Raw genomic sequence first — 18,084 nt, forward strand, 5'->3', positions numbered from 1 at the left:
GAGAAAATCGCAATTTTACAAATTATTTTCTTACTCTATTATCTTCAATTATGATATTTTGCTTTGTGTTTCACGTTGTTGTAACACGTTAATTTTAATAGATGTAGGGAAGCTAAATTGCAGAAATCTACATTATTCGATAGATAGACATACTGTCAAATCAAAATAGCTTTATTATGTGACTGATTATTATTATTCGTCATGGGTTTATTGTTTTCATCATAACTGTTGCAAAAGCATTTGAAGTTATCTAACCATAGTCGAAATTTTATGTTAGACATAACATACATACCTACTAATAGCTGTAATTAACTATTTGTTCACATTAAGAATTAGGATTTATATAAGTAGGTACCACGATCTACTTATACAAGCATACCTATATCTCTTTAGAAACACATGGAACACAAAAAACTTGACGCATTATAATTTGTCATGAAAAGTATAAGCCTGAAAGCGTGACGTACATGAACGTCCTTAGCGAGTGACGCAGGGGGAAGGAAGACGCGTAATACTGAACAAACAAACATGACGGCAGCGATCCAGGCAGGCACGACCGCACCACACGACCCAGACACCGGCTAGAACTCACAGTGTGACGTCACCTACTGTTTCACCAATATTAATTACGTACATTTACTGTAATGACCACGTTTCACTCAAATTAATAGATAACGTCACACAAATGATTATTGTTTCACTTTAAATTGTCGAAATAACTAAGCGCAGTGTAGAGTCTTCATTAAAAAACATAATGACGCACTAAGCCGCAAAAACCCGAAGCCGATAGCATTGACTTGCTTAGTGTTACTTGTAAGATGAAGCGCCGTATTTACTACGTAATTATATTACGAATTAAAATGTTCAACATAGACCTTGTACACACTAAAACAGACCAATGACCTCAACGAGTCCATAAATTCGTGAAAGTGTAGGAATTCAGTGATAGCGTGGGATTACTTCGTTTGTGTGTTTTTATTTGGGTCAGAGGAGTAATGCCGGAGGAGGGGCTATTAATAGTAATCTATAACGAGAAAGGATAGAGTGGCTATTTGTAAAAAAAAAAAAACGCTTTTATTTTACCCTTTTGATAACTCTCTCCAGAAGATGAATTAAGAAAACAGAATTATAAGTCTATCAATTTTAAGGGAGCTACATCAAACAGAAACTGCAACCAATCGAGTGTTTTATTGCCGTTAAAGTAAATCGTAAAAATCGGAATGTGGAGATTAGAACGCAAATACGGAGCACTATTAAATAACGGTAAAGTACACACAGTTAATATTGGTCTAAGATACTGGCAGACAAACCGAGGTACTAATCCCATGAGGCAATTAATCTTTGTTGGTGAAACTACGAGTACTAGCGCGGTTGGTATAAGTAGGTATTGTACAATCGCTTTCTCTTGAGGGCACCATTGTTCGTGTTTCAATTGTGGAGCCATTACTGTATGAAGCAGCTGTTCCTACTCAACCTACGATCCGTTAAGTTATTTTTAAGTAGCAGGCTTTCTATTTGTTAAATGATAGTAAATTATTATTTATTTCGCAGAGATCCAGAAATATAATTAAGTAATTCTTTTTTTTATTTTCAAAGAGGTTGCGGCTGATACAAATTGGTACCATAACCCGTAGCCATAACTAGAATATAATTTCTGTCCTTTCAAAATAAGGTAACTTCTATGATAGAAGAATTATCTGGCGTATAAAATCAGATATTTTTTATGATCGACCATATTTTTTATAAAGTGCCCTTGTAGTCTAGTTAAATACTAAATTGTTCGTGTCCAGTGTAATGTAAATAGATAACCGCTAAGGCTCGTGGGCGAAGTCTGTACGTGGGATAGAACAAATTGGTCTTTATGTCCATATATTGTTACAGATTGGTACAAATAAAACGTAGTTTCTTCCCTTATTTAGAATCGTTTAATATCAATAATTCCTCGGAAGTACCTACATCTAATGCATATGTATGCAGGTTTACGAAAATATCTTCTGCCTTTATAGTTCGCCGTACTATGTATTTCAAATCAAGGTAGAGTCTAATTATCTTGTGTCCGTGATGCAATGTCAGAATTCTTGAAAGTACAGTTCTTTTCCTAATTAATCGCCTAACGTAACTTTTTAAGCTCAGGGCGAAGTTATTGGTATAAGGTCAATTATCTAGGACATGACCGCAGCTACGTTGCTTCACTTCATGTATCGATCAATAGGCGCCAACCACGTAATCCGTGTTCTCTAACTTGCGGGCGTCATAAACAGTATTTGATGATTTTTCGTAAGGAAGTATACCTACCTACGTATGTCACAAACTTTAACCAAGTATATAATATCAAAGGTGAACTTAGTTTAGCAATAATACGTTATATGGGCAAATTTAAAAGCGCAGTTATCCAAATTACTAAAAATACGCAGAATCGTTGACGTATTTTGAGAACAGTGTAATTAATAGGTTATTTGTATTTTCTTAACATCTGCGTAATAAAAAATTGGTTCAGGTGTGTCTCGCTATTTACTTTTCGTCTGCACCTACTGCAATAACATGAAACAAATACAAAATGCATTTGGTTCACTTAGTATCTTAAATAGTATGCTCACCTCTTACTGGTTGTCAAATAAATGATCAAATTCCGGACATGATACAGTTTCTAGTCTACAGTTACCTGCTTCTAACAAAACAGTTTTGTTAGCTTATAAAATTGTAGTTAAGTTTGATGTAAAAAAGGTGTTAATAGAGAAGAACAATATATTATGTACACCAACTTTCACGTTCTTGAAAATGGATATATTAAAATAATTGTTGACACCTATATCATTATTTCATCATACATCACAGTTGATAAAAGTTAATATGGTGATAGTTAAAAAGTCATTGAATTGCAGTGTCAATTAAATTAAACTTGTAATGAAATAATATTTGTAAAAAAATACTCTTAAAAATATTTTCACATATAAATTGTAGTTTGTATTGTGTATAAAAATACGGGAGGTAGTAGATGCTGCGATACGTTATTGAATTGAATGCATTGAATGAGGTATAATCGCGAAAGGGTGGCGGCACATAGAGGTCAGGTCAGGGTCACTACATGAAAGTTATTGCTAGTTGCACTGCGTTGCTGCACTGTGAGCCAGATAGGGTTGACACATCCATGGATATGGCCATGTCTCTCAGGTTACCGAAATCAAAGAAAGAATCTTGCATATTAGTCTGCTTACGTAGATGATACAGATGCTATATGCTTACAAAGTGGAGAATTCATGCAACATTAGACAGTATTCAAGACAAGTTTTCAGTAACATAGAAGACAACTTTTGGTATTTTTGTCTGGGTGTCAGTAGGTAAGGTTGTTCCAGGCAAGTGCAGTGGTGCACTAAGGACTGGCACCCCTAAGTGCACTTAAGTGCATTATGCGCAGACGGCGCGTGGCTTTAATGCGCTCTAATGCATGTCTCGAGGCCGTCCGTTTACATAGATCTCTGCTGCACTCTTTGTTATATTAGAGCAAAACAAAAAAACACATCGCCATACTAGTGGCGGCCTTGACAAGACCATGCAACAATAACAACAAGCCATTAACATCTCACGTATATGTTTAAGAGAATATTAAGTTGTAACATGTGAGCTACTTGGGCAAAGGCAAAGGAGATGTGGCTTAATGTCTCCACTTCTTATGTTAATTTTGTTTATCTAGCTGTTAAATATATGCGCTTCAGTAAGGCATCACGCGACGTCTTTGTGCTGTAATACTTATTTAGTACTATTTATTTATTACTTAGGTTGACTAGGTCATTAGAAGTTGCTAGAAGATCTTTTCAAGCTTGCATTCGTATTGTTTGACAAGTATAATTTATTACAACACTTTTTCCATTTCTGAATCGATCCTCGATAATACTATATCTTAGTTCATATAGACAGCGTTTTAAGTTGGAAGTATGGAGGAAAATCTTCACAATCTACACCTAGTTCCCCGAATCCGATTTAAAACTAAAGAATTTTTGGATAATTAAATTCCATTAATGTTATTCTTCAACACGTAGGTACTAACTGTAATTTACATTTAAATAAAGTAAATGACTCGCTTGATTACATTATTTTCTATACTTGATGATATATGCCGTGTAACAGTTTAATTGGCATATTAGGCCGTGACACATATGTTAATAAGTAACTATTTATTCAATTACCTAATATCCCAAAATGTCTCTACATTCTGTAGGTACCTAGTCTTTAACTTAAACATATTAAAAGGCACTATGACACAGAAAAATACTTGATTTTCTAATAAATACTGGAGGAAACAATGAATTTTTAAAATCAGTCATGGAATATTTTTACGTAAATAACTAGTTCACTAGGAAAATACAACGCATTATAGTCATGGAAAACACAGAAAATTATGCGGAAAAATTCTATCACAATTTTTATAATATTGTAAGATTTTATTTATTTTATCGTAACCTGAAAAACTATTTGTAAGCACGAAACTTTAAGTACGTTACCCTTTGCCTTTAAGACAACCTTACATTGTTTGAAAAAGTGCAGTTCCGTTCTACTTCTTATGCTGGCGCGAGGAGACAGGAAAAACTGCAACTTGATTGTATTTAAAACATTTATAAAAACATCTCTTAGAGGTTCACGGATGTGCTATTTTTAAGAGGTCCTTGGCGAGTTTTGAATTATGATTGAAAAGGTCCGTGCGTTGCCTCTTTACTCAGGTAAGATCTCAGGATCGACATCAATCACATTACGGCTTAAAAACTTTTATTTCAATTTTAAACAGTGCTGAGCCAGCCTTCAAGCCTAGCCTTACTTTTAATGAGCACTCAATAAATACACAGTAAACCAAATGCTCGCTAAACTTCACTTTGTAGAGCTAAAGTCAGGTAATCTGTATTAAGATTATATGATTTTTGTATGCGAGAATATATTGAAAGAATCTTAAGAAACTACATGTATCGATAGAAAACTGACAAGTAGACACATAATGATTGTTCATGACCTTGTGTAACAATTTTAATTGATTTAATGTTTAGGAAAACCACTTAAGCTTTTCATGTTCCTATTCTAGGTTAGACTATCAATTTGTAGCATGGTTACACACGCACTTACTGCAGATCCAAATAGGATACAAAACAGCGTTAACTGATAGCGTCAGAGAGTTGAATAGTCGTTCAAAACCAGCAACCCGAATCCATTCTTCGGACAAAAATGCTCTGATGCAGCAAAAAGGCATATCTCTGACGTCATACCTAGAGAAAAACCAGCACAACAATAGAAATGCTCGTTATATCGTGTGCACGAGTATTGACAGGCTCAGCCGTACTTTTCCGATGTTTGCCGTGTGGCTAGTCTAGTCGTGGCGTTAGCGTTCGTTATGTCCAAATCAAATATGTTTAACAGCAGCTAATAGACCATTAGTTTTTACAGCAGACACGTTGAGTATATCATTCTCTATAGCATCATTGGATATGATAATATTACGTTATAGAGAACAATTGAGAATAGATCGGATCGCCCTACTGGCGAATCGATATGGAGATAGGGAACACGTGTTCCTTCCAGAAGGGATATTAAACTCACAAGGTAACTAAAATAGTAATATTAACTTCAACAATTATGAGGTTGGAAGAGAAAATTATGAAAATTTAATCCGTATGCGCCTTTGGGTGACTCTACATTTCGTTCTAGAATTCTTATATGTAATTCGATTGTGTAATAAGTACTTCTAATAACATGTAAATAATGCACACCCACATTTATAAACGAACAGACTCACTATATTTACTTTGTTTAAGTGGTTCATTGTAGTACGTTAACCTCTATATTGTTAAAGTTAATTAGGATCGAAATATAACGTAAGTAATTCACACAATAGCCGCGCGCATTTCATCAATACGCGTTTTTATTAGATTACATGTATTTATTATGAATAACCTTAAAATAGTTAAATAAATATTTAATTACTAATAAGTAATACTATTCAAACTTGCTTGTTTATAAAAAAAACTGATTCCAAATCCTTTATTTTTTTTTAAATAAAACGCAATGTCTTTTACTAATGTTACAAACACGAAACTTAATTACAACTTAAATCAAAAAGTTAAATGTATTCTTAATAAATTAGAACCTATCATTTACGCTTTAGTCTATCATTAGCCCACAGTTCATATCGTTTAAGTTTTTCTAGCCGAGGCGCCGGCAGTGGGTCAACATATCTATAAAAAAAGAAGTAACACGACATTTACAATATGATTCTAGAAGGATTTTATAATAACAAAATAGATAGTGAATAAAAAATACTACTTCGTATTACTTTTGAATAACATATTATTTGTAAAACGAAATACATATAGCTAAAAACTGAGTGTCACAACAATTTTACTTGACAAATACAATGATCAATGTTAATGTAAATGAGGTGGCGATTTCATTCAAGTAGAAGCACTTGTAGCCGATATAACGTCAGTAAACTAGTGTGTATGTATTGTTGTTGAATATTTTTGCTTAATGAATGTAATGTTATTCAATAGTGGGGTGTTGTGGTGTGTCGAAATTAGCTGGATGACGCAGGCTGGTGTACGGAGCTGCGCAGGTGTTCGTGTTAGTACAGCTGTACAGACCCACCTCACCAATGTTAGCAATCAATATTTAAAATTTGAACCGCATCATGACTCATCCTATATTGCACTAGAAATAAACTTTTCTTTATGGATATTTTAAATGCAAATCTTTAGTATTCCACTTCTTTGTAAGAAATAGCTTAGTTATTCAGTTAACTGCTATTTCGTGACAATAGTACAGGCGTAAGTCGCATTATAGATGAAGCGATTACAACTGATTATCTATACGCGGTTATTATAAGTTCTTAAGTTAGCTTGCGGTAAACAGTACTTGTGCAATGGTTTCTATTTTTATTAGTATCTATAATTAGCAGATACGTGTGTTTGACGTACGTCTGGCGGTTCTGTGGTTGACAACACACCTGTGTGGTGAAGATGTACCTTTCTAAGTAAATATTCTTTATACGTAAGCGTTAGTACGCGTCAATGGTGTTCTTTCGTAATTATTGACTGACCAAAAGTTTCACAATAGGCCGTTAGCCATCGGTAGGATGGAGACGGTCGTGCAAGCACGCCGCGGCGCGCCGGTGTGGCCATACTTGACCACGTACTTGATATGACACCGTGCCAGTTATAAGCAGACATATGATTAAGCTCACTCATCGGGAAATTGGTTGCGTAAATGTTTTATAGTAGAATATTTGATAGTAGGTGTGTCGATATTTCTCAGGTGGTCATTTACAGTGTGAAATAAAAGAGACATTCAAGATAACACACTCACAAACTAAGTAGCACATAAGTTGAATTGCACCAAATAATCTCTGTGTTTTATTTTCAGTTTTCAAATTCAATTCATTTTGAAAACATTTGAAAACGGGTAAAGTTAAGTATAATTTTACGTTAAAATAAATACCACCTAATCTATACGATCATCTTTAGTTTTGTCATCAAATGTTTGCCTTTCACCGGACGAATGCAATTGTATAATCGTAACCTATATACCCATAACTACATTATTAGCATAACGATGAGTAGATGCAATAAAGAATTTATAAAACTCATAACAGACAAAATAAGGCTTCTCGACAATGTACTTTTACGTGTAGCATAACAATACAGATTCACGTTAAGTCTACATCTGAGATAAAGGGCTACGAAACGTTAATCCTAAAGTATGTACCGTGTAAACCGCAAGTACTAAGAAACGTTCGGAATAAATAGGTACTGTGTAGGAACAAAACAAGGCGTATATTAAGCATGGCTAGAGGCATTGTGTACTTAAGAGTTCGTTAAATCACGAAACGCTCGAACAATTCGGGGTCAAATGTTAATAATATCGGCAAGCGGAAATCTGATCTCGCGAATACAAAATAACAAACCAAGTGTGGTCTGAAGCGGAAGATAAGCGCACCATGGCTTGAGGATAAATGAACCGAACAGGGCCAAGGCGCTTCTACGACGTAGACTAGCTTCAAACATGTCTAATGTCTATGTCCACTTTACGTACTTAGTTATACTTATGAGTACTTAGTACTTACATGGCACGCGTATGCCTAGAGCCACCAAAAATAGACAGCATTGTTATTATGTGTCATATTTGGAAAATTGCCAATAAGTTGGGGAAATACGTGTATTGTTAAACTTTTATACTTTTGGGTCAAAGAGCGACGTATGAGATGGGTATGATTGATGCAATCACCTCTGGGTCAGTAAAATCTAACCGAAGACGTCACTGGGAAGTACTTTAAAACGACTGTATTTATATCCCGGATTTACTGATACTGGTTTGTAATATATCGAAATAACGAATAATATATACCATTTACACGTATGTGTTAATTACTGTTAACCACCATTATTCTACGATGTAACATATTTTGCCAAAATACAAACTATAAATGTCACAGCATAGTAAGATGAAGTTTAAACGAGTTTGTCATAAATCTGGTTTAAGTTGTTGAACTAGTTTACAGAATAGAAACATACAAGTTTTACACTTAAATAGTTGACGTATAAATTCGCAAATACTGTGACATTATAAATTTAGCAATGATAACACGAGACGTGATTCGTTATCGAAACAATGCAGTAACGGAAGTGTTGTACGTACTGTGAATCATATTTTTTATAGGAAACGTGGTCGACTTTGTTTTATGGGTGACAAAAACATATGTCACATATTAAATTGATGGCATTCAGGTACCGGTGTTTTGACAGATTCCGACAAATGTTAACTTTTTGGCACGTGTAAACAAATGAATATCGTAGCGCGATTACTTACTTTAACTACCGTGTCTGTATTGATACTGAGTATTTACACCTTGATAACGTTTTATACAATGTAACTTGCCGATAGATCAATCTATAGTCGATAATGTTTCACAATTTTCCTTCACACATTCAACTTAACTAAAACCAATAGAAGTAAAGCAACTTAACCAATTTTGCTTAACCTTTGGCTGTAACATAAATAACAACGCTTAGATGTAGGTAACTATTTAATAGCCCCTGTTATACATACAAGTCTAAATATAGAACACGGTAAGCGAAGATTTTTTCTTAATACAAATTACTATGATCTATCTCGAACACATAAATTAACCGTTTTTATGATATGTAAGTATAATAAAATCATAATTTTCTTACGGAGCAACAAAAAAATTAATAGGATATACCTGTCTAAAGTTAGAATGAATGGCGTGCAGATGTTCGTGAGAAAACGTCGTGTTAACTAAATGGTAACGGTGTTGATAACCATCAGACTAGCTACAATGTCCACTTATTATTTCTCATAATCCAAGTGCTCCTAGCTTAGTTAACATCAGCCGCGCGGATCAATCTCTGAGGCTAAGCTACGCTTGCCGAGCTTGTTCTGCGGAAGGCACGTTAAATTGTGGGTCCCGGCTGTAATTTTCAAAGATCTTTGACAGTCGTTAACAGTAGTCAGAAGCTTGAGAGTTTGACAATCAGTCTTACCGAAGGGTATCGTGTTATAACCCAGGTAACTGGGTTGTGGATAGGCAGTTGTTCCATGTAAAACACTGATATTCAGCTGCATCCGGTGAGACTGGAAGCCGACTCCAACATAGTTGGAAGAAAGGCTAGGCTGATACGTAATCCAAGATGTACGTAACCGCGAAGTTCTGAAAGTATGCTGGCACTTTGGCAGATATACGTAAGTTGTTCCATTACACAATCTAAGACAAAACGTTAACTCTCTCTTGAAGTTGTGAATGTTGGACAATTATTAATGAGCCACGACATGATAAAGCCTTGAAGGGGTTCATACAAACCTACCACGCTTAAATACGCACAAATTATTATTTGTACATAGTTAAGGTGGCTTTATGCAATATACATACATAACATCACGTCTTTTTCCCAAGGGGGTAGGCAGAGACCAAAGAACACCACTTGGCACAATTCTTACAAACTTCTCTTGCCTCATTCACATCCATACATACAGTATATCTCGTCATAGTTGTTGTACAGGACTGCCGGTTACGCATACTACGCAGCTGAACCTTTTGCTTTATGCAATAAGATAATAAAAAATCAACAAAGAAGAAATAAATAAAAACTAAGATTAATTAATATTATGCTGATAAGGCGCAGCCGTTTTACCAAAAAAATATTGCTTGCTCATTTGTCAACGTTTGACCAATGCAAAAGTCAAATCAATGTCAACTCTGATATAAGATCTAGCTCTCACGATTCTAGTATTAGGTTACGTTAGACATCATTGAATGTGGCAGCTAGTTTAAAACAGGTTTTCTACAAAACTTGAAAATACTTCGCATCAATATTAAATAGAATGGGCGTATTGTCTCAGCCCACCTATAACTAATAATGGTGATTAATATGTCATTTGAAAAGTCTTGTTACGTAGAACAATAGTCACTGCGGTGGATAATACGTATTCCGTAATTATTGAGAGTCATACTACTAACGTCAGAATGTTTGAAAACTTGCACTCAATGCACTCGAATCAAGGTAACCACAAATTTGTGCGAATAAGCACACAATTTTTTTTCGTACCTTACGTGAGAACTTTTTTAAGCTATATCTTAGTATCGTCGTCATGTCGCAAAAGCCATCGTAAGATTTAAAAGTAACTTTTAGTTGCTTACCTCCTTATCCATAAATGGTTTTTGTATAAACCTATTGATGTTTTGTTCATCAGTTATGTTGAATGCGCTAATTGAACGAGACACATAACATTCAATAGAAACGTTTCTATTTTAGCCTTTAATGGCCTTAACGAACAAGGTATTATAACATACAAAGCAAGTGACTTGTTATAATATCGTCTTATTTGCGTAGAATAAAGGTAGTAAGGTTCTACGTTCTGTATTTGCCTGCATGAACGGTACAAGCTTATAATTCAGTTGTAGGAATGGCGACACAGGCATGCTTCAAAACAATACATTATTTATTATAGTAGGTATTTATGGAATACATTGCCGCTATTCGAAGTGAATAAGTAGATATATTGTGGTTTACGGCTGTCCGCTGACGCTTGAGCCTGCAGCCATGACTAATTACATGAACTTAGGTCCATCATATTACGCACGGGCCGGGATACTTAGCTACTGGGAAATATTTATGTAGTCATGTTCATATTCACACAACTTCCTTGTAGCACGTCCTCTGCGTTAAGTGAATGATGAAATAAGTATGTTAGTCCAGTCATTATAGTAAGTTCACCTCGGAATTCGAGATACCCAGCTGTAAGTCTGTAAATACTTGTATATTGACACCCTAAAAGTTGTCTCAAAACCTACATATGGTAGGGTGTACGCAACTATAAAATTTCAAGGTCCAAAGTCCCAAAAACCGGTTTTTTGAGCTTTTTTTGTAAATATCTCATTTCCTATGGAATTTTTGCATTCGTATTCATTACCAATATTGTACAGTATAAAATTCTCTACAAATTTTGTTTGAATTTTTTTTTTTACGGTGAACCGTTTTCGAGATAGAGGGCGGAGAGCGCGCGGTCACAGGATCATTTCAAGTCAACCGGTGCCTCCGGTCGAAGATGCGCCATATATAGTTGATGAACTATCGATAAATAAATGATAATAATAATAAATAAATTTAACCCATTACTGTCCCACTGCTGAGCAAGGGTCTTCTCCCGTAATGAGGGAGGGGTTAGGCCTTGAGTCCACCACGCTGGCCAAGTGCGGGTTGGGGACTTTGCATGCCCTCAATAAATGTATTTAACAAATATTATTCATGCAAGGTTTCCTCACGATGTTTTCCTTCACCGTTGGAGCATGTGACAATTATTTCTAATACACACATAACTTCGAAAAGTCATTGGTGTCATCATTTTCTTCATAATTATATTAAATCTATATCTTTCCAATAATACTGATTTATTTGTTTTTTTTCATCATGTAAGAAGTTATTAATATTAATTAGGTTAAAATTCAAATATAGTGCCTATATTTTCATGAAAAAATCTGCAATTACATGGGCAGGTAAGTGTTGATAAGTTAATTAATACTGAATAAAAAGTGGATAGGTTATGAAAAAAAATGATAAAAAATAATGTAATAGTTAATAGAAATTGACAAATATTTATTAATCATTGATTTATCGATAGTTCATCAACTATAATATATATGGCGCATCTTCGACCGGAGGCACCGGTTGACTTGAAATGATCCTGTGACCGCGCGCTCTCCCCCCTCTATCTCGAAAACGGTTCACCGGAAAAAAAAAATTCAAACAAAATTTGTAGAGAATTTTATTTATTTATTTATTTAAAAAGCATGGACGACTTACAGCTACATTAACTTATCAATGAAAGTGACATAGATACAGCTAGCCAATTACAAGTCGACACGTTTAGAATTAGAGTACACATTTTATTCTATTATGCATACGTCTCTATGCGTACAACCATTGCGAAGCTTGTAAGATTGTTTTTTTTTTTTTTTTTATAATTAGAAGTTAAGCTAATACAATAATTTATTTAAATGACATTATACACCTTTGAAAAAGGAAAAACTAATAGACTTCCTAACCGTATCCACCCTGGTACAAAAGGGATCAATATCAACGAGTTTGCTGAATTTATTAAAGGTTCTGCTGGCACGAATTATAAAAGAGTTTTGTCTGTAGTTTGACATAGCGAAAGGGACTCGTATTGGTGGATTGTTGCGGGTTCTAGATGGAACATTCAGACTGAATCTGGACAATAGGTCTGGGCTATCAATATCATTCTGAAGGATCTTCGATATTAAGACGCAGTCTGATATATCGCGACGAAGGGTTAACGGCAGAAGATGGAATTTCTTACAAAGATCGAAGTAGTTATTAGCCTGTCATTATAGTAAGTTCACTAGTTCATTGTATTATTGGAAAGATATAGATTTAATAAAATTATGAAGAAAATGATGACACCAATGACTTTTCGAAGTTATGTGTGTATTAGAAATAATTGTCACATGCTCCAACGGTGAAGGAAAACATCGTGAGGAAACCTTGCATGAATAAAATTTGTTAAATACATTTATTGAGGGCATGCAAAGTCCCCAACCCGCACTTGGCCAGCGTGGTGGACTCAAGGCCTAACCCCTCCCTCATTACGGGAGAAGACCCTTGCTCAGCAGTGGGACAGTAATGGGTTAAATTTATTTATTATTATTATCATTGATTTATCGATAGTTCATCAACTATATATGGCGCATCTTCGACCGGAGGCACCGGTTGACTTGAAATGATCCTGTGACCGCGCGCTCTCCGCCCTCTATCTCGAAAACGGTTCACCGTAAAAAAAAAAATTCAAACAAAATTTGTAGAGAATTTTATACTGTACAATATTGGTAATGAATACGAATGCAAAAATTCCATAGAAAATGAGATATTTACAAAAAAGCTCAAAAAACCGGTTTTTGGGACTTTGGACCTTGAAATTTTATAGTTGCGTACACCCTACCATATGTAGGTTTTGAGACAACTTTTAGGGTGTCAATATACAAGTATTTACAGACTTACAGCTGGGTATCTCGAATTCCGAGATTCTTACCTAATTTAAGCTTAATTGACTGCACTAATGTGTGGAATATGGTAAATGATACAAAGAAGTCCTGTTAGCTGAGGGACTTCATACTGATTAGTGAAGTAAGCAACCTATTGCAATCCATAATACAGAGCTTGAACAAGTAGTTGCTCATTAATATCAGCCACTAGCTGACCCGCGCAACTTCGCTTGCGTCACACACATAAGAGAGAATGGGTCATAATTTTCCCCGTTTTTGTAACATTTCTCGTTGCTACTCTGCTCCTATTGGTCGTAGCGTGATGATATATAGCCTATAACCTTCCTCGATAAATGGGCTGTCTAACACTGAAGAATTTTTCAAATCGGACCGGTCGTTCCTGAGATTAGCGCGATCAAACAAACAAACAAACAAACAATCAAACAAACAAACTCTTCAGCTTTATAATATTAGTATAGATAAGCATGTTTGAATGAATTGAACATTTTTAAAGTTTCTTAAATACCTAGAACATTTACATTGATATTTTAGTTCAAAGCAATAAACAATAAATTTCAAACATAATAAAGTCAAAAATACAAACGATCGCAAAGCATCCAGCTGATTGTCTAAAGATAAACATCGTGACCTATGAAGTAGGTAATATTAAACGCAAAAAAGGATAAGAAGAATTCATTAAAATATGCAACTTTTTACGTTACAAACAATTTTGTGTGATTATTTATCTGTCTAACGAGTACCTACATACAAAACGTCCAGTATTTGCGAGTACAACACGTTAGATTTAATTACTTACTCGAAACGATTGTCTTTTTGCGGTTATGTGTATTTTTGTACATAATATCTACACCAGTGTTTATGCTAATAACTCTATTACAAAGATTAAGATAGTAGAACTAGTTAAACACGTATTTACCCACGTCAGTATTTTCATATAAATAGATTTACATATACGTCGCCTCAATTTCCAGTCTTCCAAAAGATTTCCCGGAAAAGAAAAGCATTAAATCCTTTTGAGCAGTTGATTATTCTGTCGACCAATAGTCTCTTTCCCTTAAAGTAAGCTTTAATTTTTGAATACAAAAATATATAATTAATTCTTTGTGAATTAAAACGAGCAAATAAGAGAAAAATATTAGCATAGCAAAAACCTTTAAAATCAATGTTTGTTTTTACATTTTAAGTAATTTTAGCATAATTTACTTAAAAAGACTACATATATATTTCATCTTAATGTTTTTAAGTAAAACCTAAATAGTACCATAATATTTTGATGGTAATGTAATTAATACTGTGTGAGTAAGATTAGCAAATGTTGGCCTTCAAACAAATCTGTTTAACTAGTTAATCTCATTAAAAGATACTTGATATCATGCGCTAAAGCATTCGTAGATTGAACTCATGAGAAAAACAATACGAGCCACTGGAATTTGAACATCAGCTTTTTACATTTTATGTCATTAAATGTTTTCGATGAATCAAAATTCAGGATACAGGCCGGAAGGGGGAAATCGCAAACATCCTGGTATCCTAGCGAGTATCCTGTTGAATAGATCATATAAAATATAAATGTGCTCATTTTACCTTCAGGCACAGTATTCGCCTGTTTGCCTGTATTGATACCTGACGCTTCACGCATCAAAGAAAATAAGATAAACACAATGTGCAAATCAAATTACCGTCTGTTTAAGGCAACAGTATTGATACAATCAAATCGCTCATTGCATTGTGTAAACACATTATAATTTTAATTTAATATGGTATGTATGCAATAAATGTTAACCATAGTCGTTTAAATGAGAGTTTCAAATACATTTTCCTTGTGAATTTTTGCTACGGGTTTTTCACGCGTTGATATTTCGACTCTACGTGGGGCATATCTCACAAGTAAGTGTTTAATTAAAATGTTATGTAACCCAAATAAAAAATCGATGTCCTAAAAAGTGCTCGTTCAGCTTTTTACTTTGCCAGATAAGCCAACTAATAGATTTTTATAAATTTTTTGCAACATTTTTATATGGTTTGAAATATGCATAAAAAAAACAAAATAGTTTCTACCGCAGTCGAATATGTTCTTACGCAAAATCATATTTTGACACTAACTGTATAGAAAATTTATGACAAAGTACGTCGTCATCATCCATTTAATCATGATCTGCCAAGTTTGGAATATTTCTCAAGGACATGTTGATATGATCAGAGTTTACGTGTTTTGTAATACTGATGATTTGTCGCATAAACGTGATGGGAAAATTAACTATAACCCAAGTATTCGAATAACTAGAATCTACCTTCTGTTTAGATTGTTAGTGCATTACAATGCAAAGGGCGGTAAATGCCTTTATTGCCAGTGAACATCGTGATGTTTTGTTAGAGATAATACAGCAGTTAAGAAGCGATGAAAAGATAAGAATTCTTGAATACTAAGTAGTTTCTCTGAAATATATAATGCACATTTACGTGTAACTTTCCTCATGTGCACCGCGGCGGTTATGAAATAGGGCGCATCTTACAAGGCTATGCTTTGCGTCACATTGTTCTCATTATTCACAAAACATTTCGAAACTGCTTCATCGGCTTCAGCGCATACATATTTATTCCCATTTATGTCCCTAAAACTGCTTCAATTCATTGTGTATGTACACAGGTGGTGGTTATATGAAAATTATACAGCTCCGATGACCCCATCTTCAGTCGCGTGTCTATCGAGTCTGCCATAGATATGTCTGGCGGGCAACACTTTAATTAACTCAAATACTTTTATAGGATACTTTTTACAGTCAAAGCTATCCAAATTATTTTAAGGAATTCTCTACACTCTCACCCCTCACGTGTATAATATTAGACTACATAAAGAACGGGCGTACAAGAAAAAGCCTTATAATTTTCGTGTTGAAGAATCAATAGTACAAAATAAAATTGAAACAAGATAAAGTAGGTATAACAAAATCCAAGCTGGAATACATATTTCACGACAAATTCCAACGGATTATTGTAAATACGATAACGTTCACTTGTTGAGAACATCGATCACAATCACAATTGTTTTATTATGCTGACGCAACTACATATGTATTGAAACGTACCATCGACTTGGTACAAACAACATTATTTGTAACTCACCGGGAAATTTATGTGTTTTTAAATTTTCTCTATCGCATCGGTAATAGTCGGCATAACACGTGCACTTGCCATGTCCTTCCAAGATTACGTAACAGGGTGGCAATGTGACACATCTAGTTCACTAACTTACGATACAAATAAATACATAATTCATCACTCATTATGTACTCACAAATATCATTATGGCGTTTAGGGTACATGTGTTTTGTGTCGCTCTGTCTGTAGTATCATCGTAAAAAAACAACCTATTGTTTATAAGACTTTCTAGTAACATAGATCTTTTACTGAGGGTAAACGTTAGGTGTCGAAACAGGATAAGATAGATAGATTCATATGTTGTTTCTTATTAATGAATAATTAACCTTTAAAAAATTTCAATTATGACCATCACAGGACGGCTTTTGGAAGAAGAAAAAGAAATCAAATTATTATCGTATAACCTTTACAAAATATGAATCGATATTAAAGGTCCATGATTTGTCTTAGAAAAGTTGATACAATATAATAAATTTTTAGATTATTTGGTCTTTGACGATACTCTAAATACAATTTATAAGCAGTGTAAGTTCAAATAAAACTGTAAGTATGTAGAATCTATTCAAAAATGCACCACGTAACATAACAAACAAAAAATGTGATCCACAGATTGTTATTCCGGATCTCGGTGGAATGTGTGCGTGATACAAATTTTGAAACGATGCCTTCAATGTAGGTACCTACTATCATAACTTTGGGAACAGTCAGTCTCATTGTCTATTTAAAGCTGTAATTAAAGTTTAATTGTGTTAATTAGAGTTATACACAGGGTGAATGAAGGCGGAAGGTAAATAATGCTCATATGAAATAAGTACACGCAAACAGTGGCGACAAACTCGACGCATGTTACCTCATATATAATGTATGATGATTACTACATACCATTGATTTCTACGCAACAAAACGAACAATTATTCCGACCCATAATCTTGTTTTTATCGTCAAGTAGATCACGCTGCATCACGGCATAATGACTCACAATATGGAACAGATTTACTAAGTGATTGGAAAATGGAGCGTTTTTTTGTCATCAATTTGTGTACGCTGCCGAAGTCGAAGGTTTATATCGAGCGATGACGTAAGCGGTTTTAAATTCAAATCAAGTGTATGTCTTCATGTATAAATAGATCAAATTGCTTAATAAGAGTACCGGCTCGCGCTACCTGCCCGATTATTTTAAGTCAAAGCAAAGCTAGAGGATTATATCAGGTAGACTTCGTGTTTGCCTTGATTAAAGAACTCAAATACAGTGAATTTTTAAAAATCATTGTGAATTTGCTTTTTGCTTGTAGTTCCCAGTTAGCATTACTTTCCAAAACATGTCTTTAAACAAGTAAGGTAACGTAGTTTAA

At 34.4% G+C, this 18,084-nt stretch overlaps 1 protein-coding gene across 3 annotated transcripts in view; it reads right to left on the reverse strand.

The window, feature by feature from the left end:
- IP3K1 (inositol-trisphosphate 3-kinase-like protein) overlaps window positions 1-18,084 on the reverse strand; it is an 80,720-nt gene that overhangs the window by 2,300 nt on the left and 60,336 nt on the right. The gene's annotated exons all lie outside the window — the stretch shown is intronic.

The sequence above is a fragment of the Anticarsia gemmatalis genome, chromosome 4 (assembly GCF_050436995.1).
Source record: "Anticarsia gemmatalis isolate Benzon Research Colony breed Stoneville strain chromosome 4, ilAntGemm2 primary, whole genome shotgun sequence".
NCBI classification, from domain to species: Eukaryota; Metazoa; Arthropoda; class Insecta; order Lepidoptera; family Erebidae; genus Anticarsia; species Anticarsia gemmatalis.